Source organism: Medicago sativa, chromosome 7, assembly GCF_051527215.1.
Source record: "Medicago sativa cultivar Bolivia chromosome 7, Bolivia_mono, whole genome shotgun sequence".
Lineage (NCBI taxonomy): Eukaryota > Viridiplantae > Streptophyta > Magnoliopsida > Fabales > Fabaceae > Medicago > Medicago sativa.
This window is the reverse complement of record NC_140755.1, coordinates 45,103,951-45,127,183: the sequence shown is the minus strand read 5'-3', so window position 1 is coordinate 45,127,183 and position 23,233 is coordinate 45,103,951. Positions and strand designations below refer to the sequence as shown.

General features: G+C 32.8%; 1 long non-coding RNA gene across 1 annotated transcript; it reads right to left on the bottom strand.

Moving 5' to 3' along the window:
* Positions 1-1,996: 1,996 nt before the first annotated feature.
* On the bottom strand, positions 1,997-10,562 carry LOC146906139 (uncharacterized). Its single transcript, XR_015019431.1, has 3 exons — positions 10,246-10,562; positions 4,081-8,465; positions 1,997-2,300 (listed from the first exon to the last, which is right to left on the bottom strand). It is a non-coding gene; the product is annotated as an uncharacterized LOC146906139 (long non-coding RNA).
* Positions 10,563-23,233: the final 12,671 nt, after the last annotated feature.

Genomic DNA, 23,233 nt, shown 5'->3' with positions numbered 1-23,233 from the left:
GGCCAAAATTATAGTAAACTTGATAACAAAATTCGGCTGGCATTACTTAAGTAAGATGATCAATGGCTAAAATTGAATGACGCCTAAATGTGCAAGATCCAATGGCTCAGAAAAGTGGAGGGAGAAATGGGGGGAAAATATTAGGGTTAGAAATAGCTTTAGGGGTTAAGCTTTATTATATAAGATAGATAAGATAGATTAGGGTAGAAAATATTTGCTTCATAAAAAAAAAAGGCAGGAGGATAGGAATAAAATTGGTGCGATGCATTTTTTTAGATGGAATTTGTTATGTTAAATAATTGCAAACCTAAAAGTGTAGAAAATATTTGCTTAAAAAAAAGAAGGATTGGAATAAAAAGAAAAGGAGGATAGGAATTCAAAAAAAAAAAATAATAAGGATTCGGCCGGCCAAAAGGAGGATAGGAATAAAAAAAAAAGGAGGATAGGAATTGAAAAAAAAAATAAGGATTCGAAAAAAAAGGAGGATAGGAATTCAAAAAAAATATAATAAGGATTCGGATAGCCAAAATTATAGCAAACTTGATAACAAAATTCGGCTGGCATTAATTAAGTAAGATGATCACTGGCTAAAATTGAATAGCGCTTAATGTGCAAGATCTAATGGCTCAGAAAAGTGGAGGGAGAAATGGGGGGGAAATATTAGGGTTAGAAATATCTTTAGGGGTTAAGCTTTATTATATAAGATAGATAAGATAGATTAGGGTAGAAAATATTTGCTTCATAAAAAAAAAAGGCAGGAGGATAGGAATAAAATTGGTGCGATGCATTTTTTTAGATGGAATTTGTTATGTTAAATAATTGCAAACCTAAAAGTGTAGAAAATATTTGCTTAAAAAAAAGAAGGATTGGAATAAAAAGAAAAGGAGGATAGGAATTCAAAAAAAAAAAATAATAAGGATTCGGCCGGCCAAAAGGAGGATAGGAATAAAAAAAAAAGGAGGATAGGAATTGAAAAAAAAAATAAGGATTCGAAAAAAAAGGAGGATAGGAATTCAAAAAAAATATAATAAGGATTCGGATAGCCAAAATTATAGCAAACTTGATAACAAAATTCGGCTGGCATTAATTAAGTAAGATGATCACTGGCTAAAATTGAATAGCGCTTAATGTGCAAGATCTAATGGCTCAGAAAAGTGGAGGGAGAAATGGGGGGGAAATATTAGGGTTAGAAATATCTTTAGGGGTTAAGCTTTATTATATAAGATAGATTAGGGTAGAAAATATTTGCTTCATAAAAAAAAAGGCAGGAGGATAGGAATAAAATTGGTGCGATGCATTTTTTTAGATGGAATTTGTTATGTTAAATAATTGCAAACCTAAAAGTGTAGAAAATATTTGCTTAAAAAAAAAGAAGGATGGGAATAAAAAAAAAGGAGGATAGGAATTCAAAAAAAAATAATAAGGATTCGGTCGGCCAAAAGGAGGATAGGAATAAAAAAAAAGGAGGATAGGAATTAAAAAAAATAAGGATTCGAAAAAAAAAGGAGGATAGGAATAAAAAAAATAAGGAGGATAGGAATTCAAAAAAAATAATAAGGATTCGGATGGCCAAAATTATAGTAAACTTGATAACAAAATTCGGCTGGCATTACTTAAGTAAGATGATCAATGGCTAAAATTGAATGGCGTCTAAATGTGCAAGATCCAATGGCTCAGAAAAGTGGAGGGAGAAATGGGGGGAAAATATTAGGGTTAGAAATAGCTTTATGGTTTAGCTTTATTATATAAGATAGATTAGGGTAGAAAATATTTGTTTCATAAAAAAAAAGGCAGGAGGATAGGAATAAAATTGGTGCGATGCATTTTTTTAGATGGAATTTGTTATGTTAAATAATTGCAAACCTAAAAGTGTAGAAAATATTTGCTTAAAAAAAAAGAAGGATGGGAATAAAAAAAAAGGAGGATAGGAATTCAAAAAAAAATAATAAGGATTCGGCCGGCCAAAAGGAGGATAGGAATAAAAAAAAGGAGGATAGGAATTAAAAAAAATAAGGATTCGAAAAAAAAAGGAGGATAGGAATGTAACACCCATACCAGACGTATCTAGAAAGTCTGGCACGTGTGTTAATATTAGTACTGGATACATTAAAATATACAACATAAAATTTTTACGAATGAATAATATTTACATCAAGTCACGTTCGTATAAATCATAATACAATACAACTCATCCATACATAAAAATACATCCTTGATGTCCATAACGTCCTGCAGCTTTACGAACGAACCCTTGAAGTAATATCCATCCGGCTCCGAGCATGCATAAACATCCTGTTTATCTGAAACAAATAAGGATTGGGATGAGACATAATGTCTCAGTGAGTTCCCCTAAATCCTAGGCTATAGGCAACCTCAAGGGGAAACCTACGGTCACCACGTGTCTACAATACAACCTGACGGTTGATTATACGTGTGTGGGGACTTGCATGCTTAGACGGTAGTGCATGCTAGAGCCGTCATAATCTTATCTTACTTGTTATAGGCTTCTCATCTATACATGTCATGGCGGTTGAGGGAACCTAAACCGCATTGCCCAGTGTACGCTTTACGTAACAAGGCCTAAACATAAATAACATAGCATATTCATGACATGATTCTAATCCGGACGATTAGGGAAACCTAAGGTCGTCACATGCATAGCTTTCTTTACTTGTCCTATACATATCTTGTTCTCGTCTAATAGCATTTCATGCTCTTGTTCTTGTTCTTAAACATAATCATACATGGGCACGATCATGAGCATAAACATAACATAACATAATCATAATAAACATAATCGTGTCTTAGTTCATTCATTAGGTTAGCGTTGAACAAACAATTATTATCTTGATTCATTTTACGGAAAGTCCCGGGTGGAGTAACCCCGAGATCAACCCCATACATGACCGATGTACGTACATCGGACTCCCTCGGTGTCGTGCGGGTCCCTTGCGGCTTGAACCGTTCCCCTTAGGTCGAGAACCTCCCGTATCCCCCTGGCGTGGATAACAAGAGACACGAGCACCTACGTCTTGATTACTCGGTGACATGCGGGTCCCTTACGGCTTGAATCGTTCTCATTACGAGAACCCCTTGTATCCCCCTGATGTGGATAGCAAGAGACATGCCACCTACACATATTAATCATGGTCTTGTCGTGCATATAGGTTAAACTTATTCATACATACATATTTACCTCGGAACCTTAATCGATCCGATTAGCGGTAACTTATACTTGTTCATAAACATACTTATCATGGTGGAGAGATTAACTAGTCAATCCACGGCTTACATACTAGCTAAGTCATTCTAGCTCATGTGCGAAGAGGTTACATTTCGCGTCTTAACATTCTAGGGATTCCGTCTAACATGCTAGTTCTCAACAACTATGTCGAGGCTCTAGTTTTCCCTTGCTTAATAATCATCTTGCTACCCCATCATGCTTAAATTCTCTTGAGCCATCCTTGTAATACATGCTAAGATTGCCACGATTAATGATGCAAGGATCAATTGACGATGTGTGCAAATTTTCAATAAGTTATAAAGACCGAAAATGCCATAAACCCAAGTTTCAAGCCGTTTATAAATTCTATGATTTGATAAAGCCAAGTTTGTTCCAGTAGAAATATAAGTGAAAACAGCAAAAGAACACTTCGAAACGGTCGCTACGGACCCCCACACGACTGCCCCCAAGCACCCGAACGCAGAACAACGCGGAGGTTGTCCTATATGGGGCGCCTGGCGCCAGGAGTGGGGCGCCTAGCGCTAGCTCCCTGTGTGTGGGCGCCTAGCGCCCTTGTACAGGCGCAGCGCTCCGAAGCTTGCGTTTTCGCATGTTCCGGCTGCGGGTTTTTGCCATTTTCGACCCAAAACTCGTCCAATTCGACCCTGTAATGCACCAAATACATCCAACAACATGTATAGACTTATTTAAACATATCTCATGGCAATTTTAACATATAACTAACAAGAATTACTTTGGGGTTACTTAAGTTTCATAAAAACAAAACTAACATAAAACATGATTTTCTTCACAAGATTATCAAACCCAAAGGTAGGTAATCTATCTATGGAACTCACCTAGCTTGTTTCTTGTGTTTGCTTCAAGCTTCAAGGTTCTCAAAGTTCAAACCCTGACTTTGATTCCAAGCTTCTACTCATTCCCTTTGTTGTTTCTTGCTCTAGAAGTTGCCATGTTCCTTGCTTGATCTCCAATTCCATGAAATTGGAAGCTTTGATGGTAGAAGATTTGAGGGAAAGGGCCGATCCAAAGAGGGGGAAAGGATAGAACTCTTTCTCTCAACCCTAGAGAGAGAAAGATTATGTGAAATGAGATATTTTTGGGCCAATCCCACTTAAATATCTCTTTCGCGTGAATTTACCAACATGTCCTTGACTTAAGCGTGTTAAATCCGGCACTGATACTTAATTCATAATAGGCTGATATTACATGGTAAATATTTTCCATACTTACTTTCCTCGAATTTAATCCTCTGATACATTTATCTGATAAAATTTTCCTTTAGCTGATGAGCGGGATGTTACATTCTACCCCCCTTAAAAAAATTTCGTCCTCGAAATTTAGAGATCGACTACCAATCATCATGACAAAAACTTACCATCTATGGTCTGAGCCAAACATTTTCCATTCATACATATCCAAAGGTTTCGTCGTATCATGTCCTCATCTTGTTTCTTAATCCACATGTTACTGAACTTAGCCTTCTTGATCTTAAAATCACTCAAACTTAGAGTTTTCTTAGCATATTATGATTCAGCACTTACCTTGCTACACATAAACTTATTGTCTCAAACTCGGATCTTACCCGCTTAACATAACCATTCCTAATGGTATCTTGTCATAAACATGAACACTCAGGATTTGCCTTTTAACTGGAATCCTACCAGAAACCAGGTTTGCCCTGCAGTGCTTACTTGTAACTTTAAAACATCTTTTCATGTATACATAATCTTATCGTGTAACATATAATTCATACATCAGTTCACTTATTGTACCTTGAGACATGTGCCTTTTTCTAACATACTTATCTTGACGATTCTACAAATCTCTTGTCTCTTTTCAGAGTCTTAAGAAATCTTTGGATCTCATTACTGTTCTTATTGCACCCAAATTCATGGATGACTCATATAACTTGTCGTAGAGGGATGAAATTAATTACGCTTATACATATAACATTCATCAACCCATCTTGTAACTTACATGCTCTTAAAACTTCTGACTTATACCTCTTGCATTTGAATACTCTTAGCATATACTTGTGCGTCTAATAAGACTTTTCGAACAACTTTGTTGATTACATCAACTCATCTTACTCTCCATAACAATCGTATACTTTCGAATGTCGCTTCTTGTTAAATAATAACGATACTCGTTCTAACATATTACTTTAAAAAAAAAAAAAAATTCTAAACATGAGTATTCGGATCCTTGGAACGAATAATTGTATAACTTAAAAGAAACATTACGAAATCATATTTTTAAAATAATCATCGTTCCAAAGTCCCTTAATACCCATTTTAACTTTAAAAGTTATAAATCATAATTCGAAATCTTCGTAGCAAGTATCGTGATCATTTAACAAGTTTGGCATAGGAGAGTATGCACTTCCTCGTGCATAACTCATGGTTTATATCTCCATCCATAATGAAATTCTTGAACTTCAAAAGTAACTTCTTTCTTATTATTTCTTGTCTTACATACATATCTTGGAGACACACATAATTGCTTAACATAATTCATATAGGATCCTTGACCCTCATAACATTATCTCATTTCCTCGTTCTAAGAACAATAAACTTGAATCTTCAAAACATCATATTCGGTTACGATCACATATTGTTACCATCTCTTGCATAACACTTCTTCCTTAATACCGGTTCCACACTTGATAATTCAATCATTACTTTGAGTCACAAAAAGGAACCTTTCGACTCTTACATGTATTTCTCTTATCATAGCACATACTCTTCATTTGTTGTGTCTCTAGCCTTTCTTATCATACTTAGATCAAGACACATCCACATATCATATCCCTTTTCATGACTGATTACATAAGTCTCCTTTCTTACTTAACATTTTGAGAACTTCTCGCTTGTCCCATAATGCTTCTAACGAAGGCCCTTACTATCACATTCCATGTTCCATGATTACTGTTAGCAACTACACCAATTAACTTTCGTTGCGCCACTCTGATTCCCACCAGTTGTCCTTAACCAATATTCTAATCCATTAAGACAACTGAAACTTCACATTATTTTTCCCATATGAGCATCATCTTCTTGAACTCTTGTCAAGACCTTTCGTGTGGCATTCAATGCCATAAACTTGCACTTCACAATACCTTGCAAAATTGGATCTCACGGTAGACTTGTCGAATTACCATATCATTTTACTTGAGGATATACCTTACTTTCTCACTGGTTGAGTTCACCTCATGACATACACTTATCTTTCATAAACTTATTTCTGAGAAATCTTGAATTCCCATAGTAGACTTATCATAAATTCATACATACTTTTCTTGATCATACTTCATTGTACTCTTGTATTCTCGCGTACTATGTTTTGCATAATCAATCTAATGCATGCTCGTTAATTTCTTTCTTTAAGAAAACATCATAATTTAACACACGGGTCATTGGCATTGACGATTTCTCTTTAATAAAAACGTAATAAGTTTGGCCCCAGTCGTTACTCTAAAATCACGGAACAAGTTGACAACACAACTGTGTCATCCATCATTAGTTCCAGTGTGTTTAGCCCACTCTACGTGAATCGTAACAACCGGTACCTGCAAAATTTCTTTTAAATCTATGAACGCCATCTCCAATCACCCATATGCATGTATTAATTTTCAAAATTTTGGCAAGCTTTAGAATTCATCATCCTAACGAGCCTTAGCAATTCAATTAAGCAAAACATAGATCCGGGAAATACTCATAACTTCATTAAATCTGAAAATCTTGTGACTTTGCATAATTCTTTACCGCTTACCTTTCATCTCATGCCTTTGCATCCAATTTATCCATTCATATGCCGGAACCTTAAAACTCTTAACCCAAGCTCTTCCTCAGCTCTTGCCATGTTAACTTCTAATGTTACCTTGAACCGGATTGATTCCGTTAATAGTTGTCCATGCAGTTTCTTCCTTAGTAATCATAGGGTGTGATGTGCATTCGATACTTGATGATATAGAGAGTGTTTGTTACATAAAAGATTGCGAAAACAACCCCCCAATAGCTACTAAGACCCTAGAGACGAAATGACAGTTTTTGGAAAAACTGAAAATTTTCGTCCCAATTTCGCTATTAGCGAAATCCTTTGGAGTAATTTCGCTATTAGCGAAATTTTTGCTATTGGCGTATTTTCTAAAAATTAGTTTTCCAGAAAAACATACTTTACATAAAAATCTCATTTTCTCAAGTAATCTAGTGCACATCATTCATTCTGGTCATCATAAAAAAAATAATTTCATAACTGTTGCATGGCAAGTATTAACACCAATCAATTCAATTCACGGCACATTAAAACTAATGTCTTGTTCATCACCTCACTTAACATAAAACTTCCACATAATACTTCAACTTCATCCCCTATGAACAGCTTAACTTATTTCTCTGCTAATTCATTCACTGCTTAAAACCTTATTCTTACTGAACATATAAATCTTCTGTTCTCGTATCTCAATCCCCGAGAGCTTACTAATTCCATCAACATGTGTCGACTTCCCCTTAACTTTTAATCTTGTACTTACATTCCAGAATATATTTCCTTTGCATGCAATAATTCTGTTCCAACAACAACTCTTACCGCATCTTCATACCATACTTATATATTCAAAATTCTTCACTTACGGGTATACGAATTATCATTAACATCTTACCCAACGTTGTTGGAACATTCCTTCTTAACATACCTTACATTCCCGGAGGATTCACACTTCTACTTGATTAGTTCACCGGCCACCTTTTGGCACGATCAAACTACTTCATCACATACTTCGTTCCTCCTGGGTCCTATTCAGCTCTCAGGCATCCATTCTAATCGTTAAATGCTAAATTGAGTTGATCAGGCTCAACTAACATCAACAAATAGAACATTTACCTGGAACCCAATGGTCCCACTACCTTAGTTGTAATTTAATGACCCAAGGCACGGTCTGAATCGACCTGCTCTGATACCAATTGTAACACCCATACCAGACGTATCTAGAAAGTCTGGCACGTGTGTTAATATTAGTACTGGATACATTAAAATATACAACATAAAATTTTTACGAATGAATAATATTTACATCAAGTCACGTTCGTATAAATCATAATACAATACAACTCATCCATACATAAAAATACATCCTTGATGTCCATAACGTCCTGCAGCTTTACGAACGAACCCTTGAAGTAATATCCATCCGGCTCCGAGCATGCATAAACATCCTGTTTATCTGAAACAAATAAGGATTGGGATGAGACATAATGTCTCAGTGAGTTCCCCTAAATCCTAGGCTATAGGCAACCTCAAGGGGAAACCTACGGTCGCCACGTGTCTACAATACAACCTGACGGTTGATTATACGTGTGTGGGGACTTGCATGCTTAGACGGTAGTGCATGCTAGAGCCGTCATAATCTTATCTTACTTGTTATAGGCTTCTCATCTATACATGTCATGGCGGTTGAGGGAACCTAAACCGCATTGCCCAGTGTACGCTTTACGTAACAAGGCCTAAACATAAATAACATAGCATATTCATGACATGATTCTAATCCGGACGATTAGGGAAACCTAAGGTCGTCACAGGCATAGCTTTCTTTACTTGTCCTATACATATCTTGTTCTCGTCTAATAGCATTTCATGCTCTTGTTCTTGTTCTTAAACATAATCATACATGGGCACGATCATGAGCATAAACATAACATAACATAATCATAATAAACATAATCGTGTCTAAGTTCATTCATTAGGTTAGCGTTGAACAAACAATTATTATCTTGATTCATTTTACGGAAAGTCCCGGGTGGAGTAACCCCGAGATCAACCCCATACATGACCGATGTACGTACATCGGACTCCCTCGGTGTCGTGCGGGTCCCTTGCGGCTTGAACCGTTCCCCTTAGGTCGAGAACCTCCCGTATCCCCCTGGCGTGGATAACAAGAGACACGAGCACCTACGTCTTGATTACTCGGTGACATGCGGGTCCCTTACGGCTTGAATCGTTCTCATTACGAGAACCCCTTGTATCCCCCTGATGTGGATAGCAAGAGACATGCCACCTACACATATTAATCATGGTCTTGTCGTGCATATAGGTTAAACTTATTCATACATACATATTTACCTCGGAACCTTAATCGATCCGATTAGCGGTAACTTATACTTGTTCATAAACATACTTATCATGGTGGAGAGATTAACTAGTCAATCCACGGCTTACATACTAGCTAAGTCATTCTAGCTCATGTGCGAAGAGGTTACATTTCGCGTCTTAACATTCTAGGGATTCCGTCTAACATGCTAGTTCTCAACAACTATGTCGAGGCTCTAGTTTTCCCTTGCTTAATAATCATCTTGCTACCCCATCATGCTTAAATTCTCTTGAGCCATCCTTGTAATACATGCTAAGATTGCCACGATTAATGATGCAAGGATCAATTGACGATGTGTGCAAATTTTCAATAAGTTATAAAGACCGAAAATGCCATAAACCCAAGTTTCAAGCCGTTTATAAATTCTATGATTTGATAAAGCCAAGTTTGTTCCAGTAGAAATATAAGTGAAAACAGCAAAAGAACACTTCGAAACGGTCGCTACGGACCCCCACACGACTGCCCCCAAGCACCCGAACGCAGAACAACGCGGAGGTTGTCCTGTATGGGGCGCCTGGCGCCAGGAGTGGGGCGCCTAGCGCTAGCTCCCTGTGTGTGGGCGCCTAGCGCCCTTGTACAGGCGCAGCGCTCCGAAGCTTGCGTTTTCGCATGTTCCGGCTGCGGGTTTTCGCCATTTTCGACCCAAAACTCGTCCAATTCGACCCTGTAATGCACCAAATACATCCAACAACATGTATAGACTTATTTAAACATATCTCATGGCAATTTTAACATATAACTAACAAGAATTACTTTGGGGTTACTTAAGTTTCATAAAAACAAAACTAACATAAAACATGATTTTCTTCACAAGATTATCAAACCCAAAGGTAGGTAATCTATCTATGGAACTCACCTAGCTTGTTTCTTGTGTTTGCTTCAAGCTTCAAGGTTCTCAAAGTTCAAACCCTGACTTTGATTCCAAGCTTCTACTCATTCCCTTTGTTGTTTCTTGCTCTAGAAGTTGCCATGTTCCTTGCTTGATCTCCAATTCCATGAAATTGGAAGCTTTGATGGTAGAAGATTTGAGGGAAAGGGCCGATCCAAAGAGGGGGAAAGGATAGAACTCTTTCTCTCAACCCTAGAGAGAGAAAGATTATGTGAAATGAGATATTTTTGGGCCAATCCCACTTAAATATCTCTTTCGCGTGAATTTACCAACATGTCCTTGACTTAAGCGTGTTAAATCCGGCACTGATACTTAATTCATAATAGGCTGATATTACATGGTAAATATTTTCCATACTTACTTTCCTCGAATTTAATCCTCTCATACATTTATCTGATAAAATTTTCCTTTAGCTGATGAGCGGGATGTTACAAGGAATAAAAAAAAAAGGAGGATAGGAATTCAAAAAAAATAATAAGGATTTGGATGGCCAAAATTATAGTAAACTTGATAACAAAATTCGGCTGGCATTACTTAAGTAAGATGATCAATGGCTAAAATTGAATGACGCCTAAATGTGCAAGATCCAATGGCTCAGAAAAGTGGAGGGAGAAATGGGGGGAAAATATTAGGGTTAGAAATAGCTTTAGGGGTTAAGCTTTATTATATAAGATAGATTAGGGTAGAAAATATTTGCTTCATAAAAAAAAAAGGCAGGAGGATAGGAATAAAATTGGTGCGATGCATTTTTTTAGATGGAATTTGTTATGTTAAATAATTGCAAACCTAAAAGTGTAGAAAATATTTGCCTAAAAAAAAGAAGGATTGGAATAAAAAGAAAAGGAGGATAGGAATTCAAAAAAAAAATAATAAGGATTCGGCCGGCCAAAAGGAGGATAGGAATAAAAAAAAAAGGAGGATAGGAATTGGAAAAAAAAATAAGGATTCGAAAAAAAAGGAGGATAGGAATTCAAAAAAAAATAATAAGGATTCGGATAGCCAAAATTATAGCAAACTTGATAACAAAATTCGGCTGGCATTAATTAAGTAAGATGATCACTGGCTAAAATTGAATAGCGCTTAATGTGCAAGATCTAATGGCTCAGAAAAGTGGAGGGAGAAATGGGGGGAAAATATTAGGGTTAGAAATAGCTTTAGGGGTTAAGCTTTATTATATAAGATAGATTAGGGTAGAAAATATTTGCTTCATAAAAAAAAAAGGTAGGAGGATAGGAATAAAATTGGTGCGATGCATTTTTTAGATGAAATTTGTTATGTTAAATAATTGCAAACCTAAAAGTGTAGAAAATATTTGCTTAAAAAAAAAGAAGGATAGGAATAAAAAAAAAGGAGGATAGGAATTAAAAAAAAAAATTATATGGATTCGGCCGTCCAAAAGGATGATAGGAATAAGAAAAAAGAAGGATATGAATTAAAAAAAATAAAGATTCGAAAAAAAAGGAGGATAGGAATAAAAAAAAGGAGGATAGGAATTCAAAAAAAAAATAAGGATTCGGATGGCCAAAATTATAGCAAACTTGATAATAAAATTCGGCTGGCATTAATTAAGTAAGATGATCAATGGCTAAAATTGAATGGCGCCTAAATGTGCAAGATCCAATGGCTCAGAAAGTGGAGGAAGAAATGGGGGGAAAATATTAGGGTTAGAAATAGCTTTAGGGGTTAAGCTTTATTATATAAGATAAGATAAGATAATTGCAAACGTAAAAGTGTAGAAAATATTTACTTAAAAAAAAGAAGGATAGGAATAAAAAAAAAGGAGGATAGGAATTCAAAAAAATAATAATAAGGATTCGGATAGCCAAAATTATAGCAAACTTGATAACAAAATTCGGCTGGCATTAATTAAGTAAGATGATCAATGGCTAAAATTGAATAGCGCCTAAATGTGCAAGATCCAATGACTCAGAAAAGTGGAGGGAGAAATGAGGGGAAAATATTAGGGTTAGAAATATCTTTAGGGGTTAAGATTTATTATATAAGATAGATTAGGGTAGAAAATATTTGCTTCATAAAAAAAAAGGCAGGAGGATAGGAATAAAATTGGTGCGATGCATTTTTTTAGATGGAATTTGTTATGTTAAATAATTGCAAACCTAAAAGTGTAGAAAATATTTGCTTAAAAAAAAAGAAGGATGGGAATAAAAAAAAAGGAGGATAGGAATTCAAAAAAAAAAATAATAAGGATTTGGTCGGCCAAAAGGAGGATAGGAATAAAAAAAAGGAGGATAGGAATTAAAAAAAATAAGGATTCGAAAAAAAAAGGAGGATAGGAATAAAAAAAAAGGAGGATAGGAATTCAAAAAAAATAATAAGGATTCGGATGGCCAAAATTATAGTAAACTTGATAACAAAATTCGGCTGGCATTACTTAAGTAAGATGATCAATGGCTAAAATTGAATGACGCCTAAATGTGCAAGATCCAATGGCTCAGAAAAGTGGAGGGAGAAATGGGGGGAAAATATTAGGGTTAGAAATAGCTTTAGGGGTTAAGCTTTATTATATAAGATAGATTAGGGTAGAAAATATTTGCTTCATAAAAAAAAAGGCAGGAGGATAGGAATAAAATTGGTGCGATGCATTTTTTTAGATGGAATTTGTTATGTTAAATAATTGCAAACCTAAAAGTGTAGAAAATATTTGCTTAAAAAAAAGAAGGATTGGAATAAAAAGAAAAGGAGGATAGGAAATCAAAAAAAAAAAAAAAAATAAGGATTCGGCCGGCCAAAAGGAGGATAGGAATAAAAAAAAAGGAGGATAGGAATTGAAAAAAAAAATAAGGATTCGAAAAAAAAGGAGGATAGGAATTCAAAAAAAAATAATAAGGATTCGGATAGCCAAAATTATAGCAAACTTGATAACAAAATTCGGCTGGCATTAATTAAGTAAGATGATCACTGGCTAAAATTGAATAGCGCTTAATGTGCAAGATCTAATGGCTCAGAAAAGTGGAGGGTGAAATGGGGGGAAAATATTAGGGTTAGAAATAGCTTTAGGGGTTAAGCTTTATTATATAAGATAGATTAGGGTAGAAAATATTTGCTTCATAAAAAAAAAAGGTAGGAGGATAGGAATAAAATTGGTGCGATGCATTTTTTAGATGAAATTTGTTATGTTAAATAATTGCAAACCTAAAAGTGTAGAAAATATTTGCTTAAAAAAAAAAGAAGGATAGGAATAAAAAAAAAAGGAGGATAGGAATTAAAAAAAAAAATTATATGGATTCGGCCGTCCAAAAGGATGATAGGAATAAGAAAAAAGAAGGATATGAATTAAAAAAAAAATAAAGATTCGAAAAAAAAGGAGGATAGGAATAAAAAAAAGGAGGATAGGAATTCAAAAAAAAAATAAGGATTCGGATGGCCAAAATTATAGCAAACTTGATAATAAAATTCGGCTGGCATTAATTAAGTAAGATGATCAATGGCTAAAATTGAATGGCGCCTAAATGTGCAAGATCCAATGGCTCAGAAAAGTGGAGGAAGAAATGGGGGGAAAATATTAGGGTTAGAAATAGCTTTAGGGGTTAAGCTTTATTATATAAGATAAGATAAGATAATTGCAAACGTAAAAGTGTAGAAAATATTTACTTAAAAAAAAGAAGGATAGGAATAAAAAAAAAGGAGGATAGGAATTCAAAAAAATAATAATAAGGATTCGGCCGGCCAAAAGGAGGATAGGAATAAAAAATAGGAGGATAGGAATGAAAAATAATAATAAGGATTCGAAAAAAAAGGAGGATAGGAATTCAAAAAAATAATAATAAGGATTCGGATAGCCAAAATTATAGCAAACTTGATAACAAAATTCGGCTGGCATTAATTGAAGTGGAAGAAATAGTCACAAGAAAGGGGGGTTTGAATTGTGACCCTTTTAAAATTTAGTCCTGCAACTTAAATAAATATATATACTCAAGAAGGTTCTTGGTAAATGTTAGTCTAACAAGATTTGAGTAATAGATATATAACAATTGATTTATACACGACCAGAATGTTCTGTATTAAATATACCTTAAATGATTAAATAGTTTTGTTAAGGACCAGAATGTTCTGGAGAATGATTATATAAGTAGAATGAGAAAAATGATATTTTAGATAAAATGTGAAAACTATTTTATCAAGGACCAGAATGTTCTGGAGAATGATTAATATAAAAGCAGAATGATAAAACAATATTAAGTTAAAATAAAAAGTTATTTTAACACAGACCAGAATGTTCTCGAGAATGATTAATATAAGACAGAATGATAAAACAATATTATAAGCTGATTTTAAACTTTAGTTAAATATTTATTCAGTTGTTTTATCTTGGACCAGAATGTTCTGGAGGCAGTTAATATTGAATAAAATAATGCAACAATATTAATGATTAATTTGGGACCAGAGAACTCTGGATTAATTTGGTTATGATTAATTAGGACCAGAATATTCTGGAGATTAATAAATATTAATATGAGTGTGATAGTGTGTGTATATTGTGTAGCTTTAAATAAAAGAGAAAGGGAAGAAGAATAACACAGGAGAATTATCCTGGTTCACCAAACCCGGCTACTTCCAGTCCCCACACCTCGTGTGAGATTATCCACTATAGTTGTCTTGCTAACAGAAACTTCTGACTAGCACTATAAGGTCTTGATCACACCAGATCAGTCTGTTACACCTGTATTATCAACCTCAGCAGGCTTCTACAATTCTTTGCGCACTAGCAAAAGAAAGGTTGGTATTTTCTATCTCAAACTATTAAGCCCAATAGGCTTGAGAAGTACAATACACTTTGTATGAGAGATTGGTTTGGGATCGAATTTACACTCAACTCATGTTTGAGGGTATGATGATAAGAACACACTCACAATATGTGATCCACAAATCTGTTATGATCTAGAGTGTGTTACAAATGAAGAGATTATGATATTTGCACTTTAAAAAATGGATTATGGTTAAAATCAATCTCTTAGCCTCAAAGGCTTCTCAACTCTTGTTTGAGATTTCGATGAACAAACTCTTGATGTTGATCAAAGATATAGTGAGAGAGTTGGAGTTTGTTTTGTTTGTGAAGAGTTTTGTATGTAGTGATGATTTTCACTTGAGAGAATGTTTGCTTTCAAAACTCTTGTTTATAACCTTCAAAGACCCTTGTATTTATAGATGAGGAGTGTCTTGGTGATCAAGGGAGAAAATAGAGTTGTTGGACACGTTTTTGATAGTTGTCCAAAGTCTCAATTGATTTCTCTTTCCTTCTTAAAAATAGCCAGAACGTTCTCAGAATGTTCTGTCTGATTTGCCTAGCTTTGCTTGCACTGTAGCTTGCTTGCGAGTGAGAGAACCAGCTGTAATGAGTTGTTTACTTGTTGCCCACTTTTGCTTATGTCATGTCCTTTTGCTTTAGTGATGTCATGCTTTAATAAGCCATGTGCTCTCTTCCATGAGATATTTAATTCTTAATGGGTCTTTAGCTTCCAAATGGATCTAACTCATATTTGGGCCCAAGAGACATCTTTCAATGTTACATTTCTGCCATGATTTCTTGCTGTGCAGACTTGTTCACTTTTGATGTACTGTTCCATTTTCATCGTATTTGCCAGAACGTTCTCAGTTCATTCTCATGAAACAAATTCTCACAAAACGAATTAGTAGATAACAAAATAATAATAATTGTAATATTTTTGTTACCTTTTAAAACCATCAAATGAAGATGTTTTCTTCACTTTGTACGACCAGAATGATATTTGTAGAACATGAGAAACCTTTCTCAAAGGCACAATTCCTTTGATTGATTTTTATTCTCCAAATCATATCTTGAGTACTGATGGAAGATTCTTGGACCATCATAAGTCTTTTATGATAGAATCTCCAAGCATATGATCATGAATTTTCTTCTTTGTTATTTCTCTAACCAATATCATTAATGAGTGAATTAATAAATAATTCATTCATGAATTGGTTTCTCTTCAAAGTTGATTCTAATCATTTTGATGAAATGATGAGACGTGTAATATGCATCCTTGTCATGAGAACATTCTTTCATCGGAGTTGATAATGTTTTCTTCTCTGACAATATATTCTCGGTTAATTAACCTTGAATTATTTTGTTGTTGATGCGATTTATCTCATAACTTCTCTTGGTGATTTCACACAATGTTTCTTGTCCATTGAGTATCTTTGAGATGTTTTAGTTTTGGCATGCCTTTTCTTCCTTGAATCATTAAGGCATTGTTGAAAACCATGTGGTGAGAATGATGAATCAATTGCTAAGAAAGTTCATCTTCTTTGAGCTTGTGATACTACCGTTTTAGTATTCTTTCAATGAGTATATACATGCACTTGTAAGAGACTTCTTTCTTGTCAACTTCTGTGAAAAGACTCAAGTGCAAACATCAGTAGATCACCATTCATAAAACTTAGTGTTTATTCCATAAGGTTTGTTATCATTAAAACATTCATCAAAAAGATTTTTGTTTCAACAATCTCCCCCTTTTTGATGATGACAAACCTCTTTTGAATAAGTGTTAAGGTTTATGGATGTGTATAATAAGAAATGTAAGAATGTTCATAGATATGAAATTAAGCTCCCCCTAAACACGTGCAAGAGTTTAATTCTTATCATTCTAATTAAACTCCCCCTAAACATATGCAAGAGGTTAATTTTTTACATTCTTCATTGATTAAATTCATCTTGGAGTTTTCTCCCCATCCTATGTTACTCTCTCATCACATCCTATGTTACTATCTCATCACATATATCTCTCCCCCTTTTGGCATCTATCAAAAAGTATTGGGTATGATATAAAAAAATGAAGTTTAGATGTGGGAAAAACAACAAAAAGATATTGCACATAAGAATTATGTTTTATTGTGAAGTCATATTCTCCTATCAAACTTAATCAAGCTCATGTCATGATTAATATGCATTTCAGTTTATCATTTCATGAATAATGACAATTATGATCAATTAATCATTTTCATCAATTTTTTAAAACGAGAGAAAATAATTCAGTTAGTGGAAGCGATAAAATCAGAGTCATTTGACACAATGTCAAAAAATTCTCTCTTAAAATATTGAGTTCTTTAAATGATAAATCTATAGAAGAGTCTTTGCTCATTCTGATGGAAATCTATCACATGTAACTCACAATAGTTTGAAAGACACACAAGTTCTCAATCAAGTATATGATTAAATTTATTTGTATGTGTGCAAGTGTGAGTTCTCTTAGATACTTATCTTTCAAGTTATCATGCTTAAAAGGATTCTAAACACAAGAGATGAGTTTGAAGAGAAGTATTTATGCAACATATTTATGCACAAACATATAGTGATACACCAATGATGTATAAATCTCTATTTATGTCTTCAATGTTTTGCAAGTGCAGCAAGATAGACATTCAACAATGCTTAAACTAAATTTTCATGTCATGGACATGTTCAATATTAGTTTAGGTACAAAATATGCAAATCTTTTCTTTCTTAGAACAATTTTGATTCACATAAAACATTCTTATTTAAAACAATTATAGACTTCTTTGATGAAATTCTTTCAACAACAAATCTTAAATTAGAATATTCATTTCAAAAGAATTCGAAGCATGATTTTTAGACAAGACATATCATAAATCAATTCATGAATATACATATTTAAATATCATACTTGTGTAAGAACAACATATGATTTGTATTTTAATTATCAAAAACATGATATTTTGATATTTTTCTTGTATTGAATCTCAAGTCTATCATGCATTATGATTAAGAGACTAACTCATTTACTTTTAGAGTATTCATGTCATGATCAAGAATAAGCATACAACAAGACATTGACATAGAAAGATATTGATCAATAATGCAATCAATATATATTTAAAACATTGCCAAACTGAAGTTACACAAGTGTTAATTCTTTTGGCTTTTTCATGCAAAATTTTAATTGATCATTGTGACGAGAACATTCTTGATACTTTAAAAAGTTCAAGAACAAATGAACACTTGGTGTGTTTCTTTTGAAAATATTTCAGAGATAAATCCTAAATTAGGATCCATTTAAAAACATGATTGGAGAATGAAATTTTCATAATTCATATTAAAATATTTGTAAAGTTCATATTCAACATATATCACTTGATAATCAAGAAATGAATATATTGATGAATAAACTAGAATAAATTTCATAAACACCATCAAATTTCAAACCATTATGAAATATACAATTAAAATATTTTTATGATCCAATTCTAAGGTCTATCATCACATGTCATTTAGGAACCAATTTTTAGATGAACCATGAAAATGATTCAAATTGGATTTTATGACAATAACTTATTTAGAAATGTATTTTAAGAACATCAAAATTAATTAATTTAAGAATGTCAAGAGATGAATTTCGTCAAAATGATGTTGAAACATTTAATATTCATCAAGATATTCCATAAGAGATGAGTGTGAAAATAAAGAGTATTATGCAAAAGTTGTTCTTGACACAACGGCAACTCCTTGTTTAATTTAGAACACACAAATTCATATTAAATGCATTCTTAACATGTCTTCATCAAACATAAAACATAATGCAACAATTTAAATCATCAAATATGATTTATAAAGATTTTTATGGATATCCTATCTTTATGAAAGGAGTAGAAACAATAATGAAAGATTTATTGCATTTAGGCTAGGAATTAGACTTATGCATTTATTAGACATCACAAAAATTAATTCATACAATTAAGGTTTGAAGTCACACCTATTTTGAAATAATTTTATCCATTTCTAAGAGCATCCAACCATTCATAACATAACTTTGCATATCAATTTGCAAGTATTATTAAGTTTATAAATGAGTGTACCTTTTTGGACGACTTTTCTTTGAGATTCAATGAGAATGACATGTTTCTCTTTCTCATACCTTTTCCTTTTTGGATGGAGAGTTTCAAGCATCAATAAGCATAACCTTTTGAAGCAGGTTGAACATCAGTAGCTTTATCTTCTTCTCCTTCTTCAGAATGATCAACTTTCTCATGTCATAAGAATAATTTTTGTTCTACTCTTTCTCATGTAAGCTCTTTCAAATAGATTTTTTAGAACTTGATCATTTGATCATGACTTAGGATCAACCTTGATAAGTTTTGGATAAAATAAAGTGAAAAACACAAAGATGCATTGTTCATGGTTTTTCTCCAAAAGTATTTATAATACTTTTCAAAAACTCTAATTTTGATTGAAAGTTTTCTTGAACAAGATAACTCATGTCAAAGATAATTTTATGATTATTCCTTACATAAATGAAATTTGAGGTTTTTCATTTGGAACTTTGTAATAAAAAAAAACTGAAACAATTTTAAGGAATCATCCTTAAGCTTTTAAAATTAAACTCAAATGATATTTGGATAATACTTATCTATTACAAAGCCATAAGACTTGTAGTTTTGATAAGATCCCAACTAAATCTACGTGAAGAAATTCAAGAGAATTTTAATTAATTTCTTTGAAAAGAGAATTACTCTTGACTAATTTTCCTAAAACACAAACTTCACATATTTAGTTATTTTCAAAACAAAATCTTGAGAGACATTTTCTTATATCAAAATAGAAATATTTTGTACTTTGACATAGAAGTAGTAAAGATTATATAGATTATTTTCAGATCAAAAGTATAGCCTAATCTTGCAAATTCTTTTGAGTGAAATTTATGTGTCGTGAGGATAGTACTTGTACTTACAATGTGCACAAACGAGTGTAGTTAAGCTGCATGGTTAGTGACATAAATATACTATACTTGTACAAAGAAATACAAAGATGTTCTAATTACATTCTATCACACCTAGGATTTGTTTTTTTTGAAAAAACTCTAGAGGGTGAGTGCAATGTCAAATATTACTACTGTTTTAAAAAGTACACATATAATACAAAAACTCTATCATTGATTATTTTTAAAAGAATGACATAGATTTGAAAATACATTGGTTTTCACATGTGTAATTTGATTTTAAGATACTTTTTAGCTATCTCAAAAAAAAAAACTTGAATACATGACATAAAATAAATAAATTCCATTAGCCTTAAGAAAATGTATATAGAATTTTTATTTTAGTTTTTACGTTCTTTTTTTTTAAACAAATTAAACCATGTTGTATAAAAATACAAAATAGACACACATATTCCTAACAACTCATGTCAATTACATTTTATAATATCACAACCAATTGTATGAAACTATGACACTAATTGTTGTTAAATTTCAAACATGTATATAACAGATTTTATTTAATTTTTACTTAATTAAATTACCATTAAGTTATAAAGTTAAAAATACCAAAAATAAGGTAATAAGCAAATAAAATTATAAGTGAAAGAGCATAGGTGAAATTGTGAGTGTGTGAACATAAAATGTTGCAAATAACCAAGTTAATGATCTTTGTCACTTAGTATTTAGTTTTGAGAATCATCATTATTTAGATCTCCAAACTAATTTCTTGAGCATCAATTTTCCAAGAATCAAGGCTTTCCCTAGAATTTTAGAAGATATTCCTGCGTCACAAATTGGTAATGATTTTGGTACCCATAGTGACTTGGGTCCTTGGAGGTTAGTGTTTATCTTCTCAAGAGAATTTTTCTTACGATCACATTCTGATTTAAGATTATCAGATTTGTTGTAAGAAGAACATATTTTTCTACCAATCTCAACCTTTTGAGACCATTGTGATTTAGTGTGAAAAGATGATTCAAATCTTTTATGAAAAGACTTTTCAAATATAATCTTTTCAAGTTTTTTCTTATGATAACAAAATGATTCAAGATGACCATATTTGTTGCAATAAAAACATTTTGTTCTAACCTTCTCAATCTTTTCCATACAAGAACGTTTTGATCTAGGATGATTAAATTTATAAGAACCTTCTTTTTTAACTTTCTCAAATTTTTTCTTATGATAACAATTTGAATGAAGGTGTCCATATTTATTACAGTATGAACATCCTTTTTTGATTTTATCATCCTTCCTTTTTGATTCAAAAAGGTTTTCATAAAGTTTTTGTTTTGGAGAAGTTTTGAAGTTTAAATCAACTTTGTGAAATATCCCCATTTCAGATCCAATGATCTTTTGAGAGGCTTTAGTAGATTTTACAAACTTGGTTAAACCATTTTCCAATTTATCAACTTCTATTTTTATAATTAAATTTTCGTCCTGAGTTTCAGAACGTTCTGAAGAATAATTTTCGAGATTTTTCTCATTGAGAATCTTTTGTTGTTCAGACATTCTAAAATGAGATTTCTGCAATTCTTGAATAGTTTGAAGATATTTATCATTCAAGATTTGTAGTTTCTCTTTTTCTTTGTTTATCTCAGAAATGTGTTCTTTTAATAAAATACATTTCTCAGATAGAATGTTTGAATCATATAGAAGATTATCAAAATCATCTTCCATTTTTATGCATAAATGACATGGTTCAAAAGTTGTTACCTTTTCATTTTCCTTGTGTGCTATTAGACACATGTTGGTTTCTTCTTTTATTTTTGAGTTATCAACGTTAACTCGAGTTGCCATCATAGATTTCTTTTTAGAAAAGAATCTTCTTTGTTCTTTAGTTTTGAAATGGACGAGCTCATTCCATTTGCGGCATGAACTTTGATTTGAAAGTTTTGACATCACTTCTTCCAGAATCTTTTCCTCTTACACTGTGAAGTGCTCAAACCTTAGAGGCAGGCTCTGATGCCAATTGAAGTGGAAGAAATAGTCACAAGAAAGGGGGGTTTGAATTGTGACCCTTTTAAAATTTAGTCCTGCAACTTAAATAAATATATATACTCAAGAAGGTTCTTGGTAAATGTTAGTCTAACAAGATTTGAGTAATAGATATATAACAATTGATTTATACACGACCAGAATGTTCTGTATTAAATATACCTTAAATGATTAAATAGTTTTGTTAAGGACCAGAATGTTCTGGAGAATGATTATATAAGTAGAATGAGAAAAATGATATTTTAGATAAAATGTGAAAACTATTTTATCAAGGACCAGAATGTTCTGGAGAATGATTAATATAAAAGCAGAATGATAAAACAATATTAAGTTAAAATAAAAAGTTATTTTAACACAGACCAGAATGTTCTCGAGAATGATTAATATAAGACAGAATGATAAAACAATATTATAAGCTGATTTTAAACTTTTGTTAAATATTTATTCAGTTGTTTTATCTTGGACCAGAATGTTCTGGAGGCAGTTAATATTGAATAAAATAATGCAACAATATTAATGATTAATTTGGGACCAGAGAACTCTGGATTAATTTGGTTATGATTAATTAGGACCAGAATATTCTGGAGATTAATAAATATTAATATGAGTGTGATAGTGTGTGTATATTGTGTAGCTTTAAATAAAAGAGAAAGGGAAGAAGAATAACACAGGAGAATTATCCTGGTTCACCAAACCCGGCTACTTCCAGTCCCCACACCTCGTGTGAGATTATCCACTATAGTTGTCTTGCTAACAGAAACTTCTGACTAGCACTATAAGGTCTTGATCACACCAGATCAGTCTGTTACACCTGTATTATCAACCTCAGCAGGCTTCTACAATTCTTTGCGCACTAGCAAAAGAAAGGTTGGTATTTTCTATCTCAAACTATTAAGCCCAATAGGCTTGAGAAGTACAATACACTTTGTATGAGAGATTGGTTTGGGATCGAATTTACACTCAACTCATGTTTGAGGGTATGATGATAAGAACACACTCACAATATGTGATCCACAAATCTGTTATGATCTAGAGTGTGTTACAAATGAAGAGATTATGATATTTGCACTTTAAAAAGTGGATTATGGTTAAAATCAATCTCTTAGCCTCAAAGGCTTCTCAACTCTTGTTTGAGATTTCGATGAACAAACTCTTGATGTTGATCAAAGATATAGTGAGAGAGTTGGAGTTTGTTTTGTTTGTGAAGA